The sequence below is a fragment of the Leucoraja erinacea genome, chromosome 2 (assembly GCF_028641065.1).
Source record: "Leucoraja erinacea ecotype New England chromosome 2, Leri_hhj_1, whole genome shotgun sequence".
In the NCBI taxonomy this organism is placed as follows: domain Eukaryota; kingdom Metazoa; phylum Chordata; class Chondrichthyes; order Rajiformes; family Rajidae; genus Leucoraja; species Leucoraja erinaceus.
Genome location: NC_073378.1, coordinates 26171139 through 26177138, shown reverse-complemented (window position 1 = coordinate 26177138; position 6000 = coordinate 26171139).

The following is a 6000-nucleotide window of genomic DNA, read 5'->3' as shown; positions in this document are numbered from 1 at the left end:
TGTTTGTTCCTCGATTCATCGCCACTTCACCTCCCCACTTAGCTGTTTATTTTCAAGTGTAAGAGTGTAAGTGGTGATGTCTGAAGAAGGGTCTCCACCCGAAATGTCACCTATTCCTTCTCTCCGGAGATGCTGTCTGACCCGCCGGGTTACTCCAGCACTTTGTGTCTATCCTCTGCAGAATACCATCCTCTCCATACGCCGATACACTTCTGACCTCAAAAGTTATCCCAGAGCTTCTGTGGCCCGAGGACGAGATCAAATTATATTAAACTCAGTGTGTAGAAAGGAACCGCAGATGCTAGTTTACATACCGAAGATAGACGCAGAGTAACTCTGCGGGTCAAGCAGCATCTTTGGAGAAAAAGGACGGGTGGCGTTTCGGGTCGGGTCTGAAGAAGGGTCCCGACCAGAAACAACGCCTATTCTTTATCTCCAGCGATGCTGCCTGACCCGAGTTACTCCAGCACTTTGTGCCCATCTTTTACATCAAACTAATGATTTACCCCCCCACCCCCGCCACGCAATTATATTGAAACATAACTTTGCTGTGCTTCCCTGAACGACTCGGGCTGTCAATAATGCCTTACTTTTGATGAAATTCAGTGAGCAAACGCGATAATTCCCGATATTTTGGACCTTTAAATCTCCACGGCAAATGTCCGCTGTTCACTTCCGCTGGATTGGCACCTTCAGCTCTCTCTTTAATTTACCTTAGTTTTTATCTTTTTTTTTAAACTGTAAATCTAGGTAGCTGTGCCTCACGGTCACCCCGACTGGCACAATAAATTGCAGATCAAAACCTGGCCGCTTTCTATGTTTTAACGGGTGGGAAAGTGCGTGTTTTCCCATCCACTAACATGTACCGGATGTCTAGCATGTCCTCCACTTGAGATTTTCGGTCACATGGGTGCGGATCTACGCTCCAGTGACCTTTCGTGAAATCACCCTATATGCACCAAAAAACGCTACAATTAAACCATTACTTGCAGCAGCATAACAAGTCTGCAAGCAGAGTACTCATAGATAACTCAATATCTATTCATATAACCATTATCTATTCATAGATAACACAATAAACAAAAAAAAACAGTAATACGTTAATAAACATTATTTGGAGCGGCACAGTGGCGCAGTGGTAGAGTTGCTACCTCACAACGCCCCGGGTTCGATCCTGACTGCGGGTGCTGTCTGTGTGGAGTTTGTACGTTGTCCCTGGGACCACGTGGATTTTCTCCTGGTGCTCCGGTTTCCTCCCACACTCCAAAGACTTGTATGTTAATTGTCTTCGGTAAATTGTAAAATTGTCCCCAGTAAGTAGGATAGTGCTAGTGCACGGGGTGATCTCTGGTCAGCGCAGACACGGTGGGCCGAAGGGCCTGTTTCCTCGCTGTATCTCCAAAGTATAAAAAGCCCCAAAGTCCTTAATGCAACCAAGAGGGTTCGTAGTTCTTAGTTTAGTTAGTGTTTGTAGTGTTCAAGAGGTTGATGGCTGTTGGGTAGGAGCTGAAGAAGGGTCTCGACCCGAAACGTCACCCAATCCTTCTCTCCAATACAATACAATACAATACGGTTTATTTGTCACATTGCACATAAAGTGCAAGTGAAATGAATATGTCAGCAGCGGTACAATTATAAAGAACACACACAAAAAACACAATAAAAATTTAACACAAACATCCACCACAGCATTCATCACTGTGGTGGAAGGCACACAATTTGGCCAGTCCTCCTCCATTTTCCCCGTGGTCGGGACCTCAAACCTCCACAGCCGTTGCTGCGGGCGTCCAGATGGTAAAAGGACAAGGTACAAGTCCAGGTAAGTCCAGAGTCGGCTCTTCCCCACCGGAGACCGCGGCTTTAAGTTGGTGTAGGCCTCAGGCCGGCGGTCAAAGATTTAAAGTTTAAAGTTCCCGCCGCGCCGCAGCCAGAAGCACCGCAGACCACAGGGCCGGCGGTCGAAGCTGCCCTCCAGGGGTGATGGTAAGTCGCCACCGCGCCCGTGGTAGAAGTTGGCCGCGGGCCGGCAGTGATGGCTTCTTCTTCCCCCAGGTCCCCCACGAGGGATCCCGGGCTGTAGACGCCGCGCCAGCTGGAGCTCTGCAGACCGTGGTTTCAGGCTGCCGGCTGCCCCGGGCCAGCGAAACGGAGCGCTCCCCTCCAGCGAGGGATCGCCCGCTCCACGCCGAGAGTCCACGCTGCGCCCGCCGCTGAAGCCCCGTGCGCGTCTCCGGGAAAGGCCGCGCCGATCCTTGCTGTTAGGCCACGGGGAAGCGACCTGGAGAAAGTCGCCTCTCCATGGAGCAGGCGGCTGAAACGGTTTCCCCCTCACCCCCCCACAAAACACACAAAGTAACATTAAAAACATACTATAAAACATACTAAAAAAAAAAGTTGAAAAAACTAACGCGCTGCTGACAGGGCTGCCGCCATTGCAGCGCCCCCACCGGTGCTGCCTGTCCCGCTGAGTTACTCCAGTAATTTGTGTCTACCTTAGAGTTAAAAAAACAAAACAGCATCGGTAGTTCTTTCCAAGAGAGCTTATTTAGTTCAGTTTAAAGATACAACGAGGAATCAGGCCCTTCGGCCCACCAAGTCCGCGCCGACCAGCGACCCCTGCACACTACACTATCCCACACACTCCAGGGACAATTTACAATTATACCAAGCCAATTAACCTATGCCTTTGGAGTGTGCGAGGAGACTGGAGCACCCGGAGAAAACCCACACGGGTCACAGGGAGCATACAAACTCCGTACAGACAGCACCCGTAGCCAGGTTGACGGGGTCTGAAGGTGAATGGGACAGCGGGTAGTAGTTGGGGGTGGTTAAGATGACTTGTTCATTTTTGTGCAAATCACAGTGGTGTCGATATAAAGTCATTATTTTGTGATTGCAGAGATAACCATATAACCATATAACAATTACAGCACGGAAACAGGCCATCTCGACCCTTCTAGTCCGTGCCGAACACGTATTCTCCCCTAGTCCCATACACCTGCGTTCAGACCATAACCCTCCATACCTTTCCCGTTCATATAACTATCCAATTTATTTTTAAATGATAAAAAGGAACCTGCCTCCACCACCTTCACTGATATATATATACATGTCAGGAGGGATTGGTGTAAGCAAGCACAGCGGTACAGCGTTAACACAGGAATGTTTTGAGCTGGTGAATGGGTTAACTGTGGTTGATGGTTGGGACTGCATTAATATCATTGGCATTGCATATCGTAAGTGTGTAAAAGCTTATGGTTGATGAAAGAATTTGTATGCGAGAGCTGACAGCATACAACGCACCGAACAAAGTCTTCATCGCTAACTGTGACAAAATGCAATCTGCTGATTAATGGCAATATACATTCAGGAGCACCTGAATGATTTTGCAGCATATTGCCAACATGCTGAGTGCTGAGTGACAGTGAACTAAGAACTCATTCCAGTCATGCCAGTCAGCAATAGTAACACTGAGTGATCTTTTTAAATTGTACTTCCCATGCTACTCACCTTTATGTGACATTTACCTTAATGATTATGCAGCATCATGCCAGCATGTTTGATTGTTTGGTAAACTATATGATGAATTGTGAATTTTATATGTTATGATGTTATATATTTTCATGTTATCGGCTTGTACTCGCTAGAATTTAGAAGATTGGGGGGGGATCTTATAGAAACTTACAAAATTCTTAAGGGGTTGGACAGGCTAGATGCAGGAAGATTGTTCTGGGGATGTTGGGGATGTCCAGAACAAGGGGTCACAGTTTAAGGATAAAGGGGAAATCTTTTAGGACTGAGATGAGAAAAACATTTTTTACACAGAGTGGTGAATCTCTGGAATTCTCTGCCACAGAATGTAGTTGTGGCTATATTTAAGAGGGAGTTAGATGTGGCCCTTGTGGCTAAAGGGATATGGAGAGAAAGCAGGTACAGGATACTGAGTTGGATGATCAGCCATGATCATATTGAATGGCGGTGCAGGCTCGAAGGGCTGAATGGCCTACTCCTGCACCTTTTTTCTATGTTTCTATGTTATTGAATCAAAATCAAGAATTATAAATTCACATTTCAAAAATGTTTTCACAATTCAGTGGCACTGATTTTCAGTATTCCATACTGATATTTGAGAATACATGAGGTTGCATGGAAAATACTGATTTTCAAAAATCCAGTTTCTGTGTAGTACGTTCTATTGCATTTATGTGAGAAATACCGGTAACGGTATAGTCTTTTCGCTGACTGGATAGCACGCAACAAAAGCGTACCTCGGTACACGTGACAATAAATGAAACTCAACACAACGTTGAGCTCAAATATCCCCTCCCCCTCTTCCTCAGCTCAATAGTGCTAAGAATTCAAGGGCGTTCCTGTAGGAAGGATACGAGGAGACATTTCTTTAGTCAGAGGGTGGGGAATCTGTGGAATTCATTACCACAGAAATCTGTGGAGGCCAAGTCAATGGATATTTTTAAGGCGGAGATTGATAGATTCTTAATTAGTACGGGTGTCAGGGGTTATGGGGAGAAGGCAGAAAATGGGATTAGGAGGCAGAGATCAGATGTGATTGAATGGCGGAGTAGACTTGATGGGCTGAATGGCCTAATTCTGCTCCTATCACTTATGAACTTATACTAAGGTGGGGTCTCTCTGGACCTGTCACAAGTTCTCAAGTTACAGGAGTAGGTAGTTGACGCATCGCAACGTTTAAAAAACATTTAGACAAGTACATGGATAGGAAAGGTTTAGAGGAATATGGACCAAGTGCAGGCAGGTGGGACTAGTGTAGATGGGACATCATAAGATCATAAGCAATAGGAGCAGAATTAGGCCATTCAATCATGGCTGATCTATCTCTCCCTCTCAACCCCAATCTCCTGCCACTTCTCCATAACCTCTGATACCCATGCTAATCAAAAATTTATCTATCTCTGCCTTAAAAATATCCACTGACTTTTGTGACAAAGAATTCCACAGATTCATAGAAAATAGGTGCAGGAGGAGGCCATTCTGCCCTTCGAACCATTCATCACCCTCTGATTAAAGGAAAACCTAATCTCCTTCCTAAAAGAACATCCTTTAACACTGAGGCTATGGCCTCTAAACCTCGACTCTCCCACTAGTGAAAATATCCTCTCCACATCCACTCTATCTAAACCTTTCATTATTCTGTACATTTCAATGAGGTCCTCCCTCATTCTTCTAAACTCCAGCGAGTACAGGCCCAGTGTCGTCAAACGGTCATCATATGTTAACCTAATCATTCCTGGGATCATTCTTGTAAACATCCTCTGGACCATCTCCAGAGCCAGCACATCCTTCCTTCGATTTGGTGCCCAAAATTGCTCACAACATTCCAAATACGGCCTGACCAGCGCCTTATAGAGCCTCAGCATTACCTCCCTGTTTTTCTATACAAGCCCTCTCAAAGTTTGCTTTCATTACTACTGATTCAAGTTGCAGATTACCTTTTTGGGAAATCGGCACCATCACAGGCCACATGTTGGTCGGTGTGGGAAAATTGGGCTGAAAGGCCTGTTTCCACGGTGTAGAACTATGGACAGAGAAAAAATGGACAAATGTGTTAAAAATTACACTACAAAATTACAAGCAGTGAAAAGCATACAAAACAGGGACTTGGTGTGGTACAGTGTACACAGGAACTGCAGTTACTGGTACCTTCACCGTTCTGAAGAAGGGTCTTTATCCGAAACATCACTCATTCCTTCACTCCAGAGATGCTGCCTGTCCCACTGATAAATTTTTTATCTGCCTTTGGTGTGGTTTATATTCACATAAATATACCTTAATTACAGTGAGATACAAAGAACTGCAGATATTGGAGCCTTGAGCAAATCACAAAGTGCTGGTGATGGAGTACTTGTGATGGTACTCAAGGCAGCATTTGTGGAGGCAATAGATGCAGACAACATTTCAGCTTGGAACCTTTTTCCAGACCGATTAGGAGGGGGAAAAAAGAGAGGAGAGTGCGGGATAAAG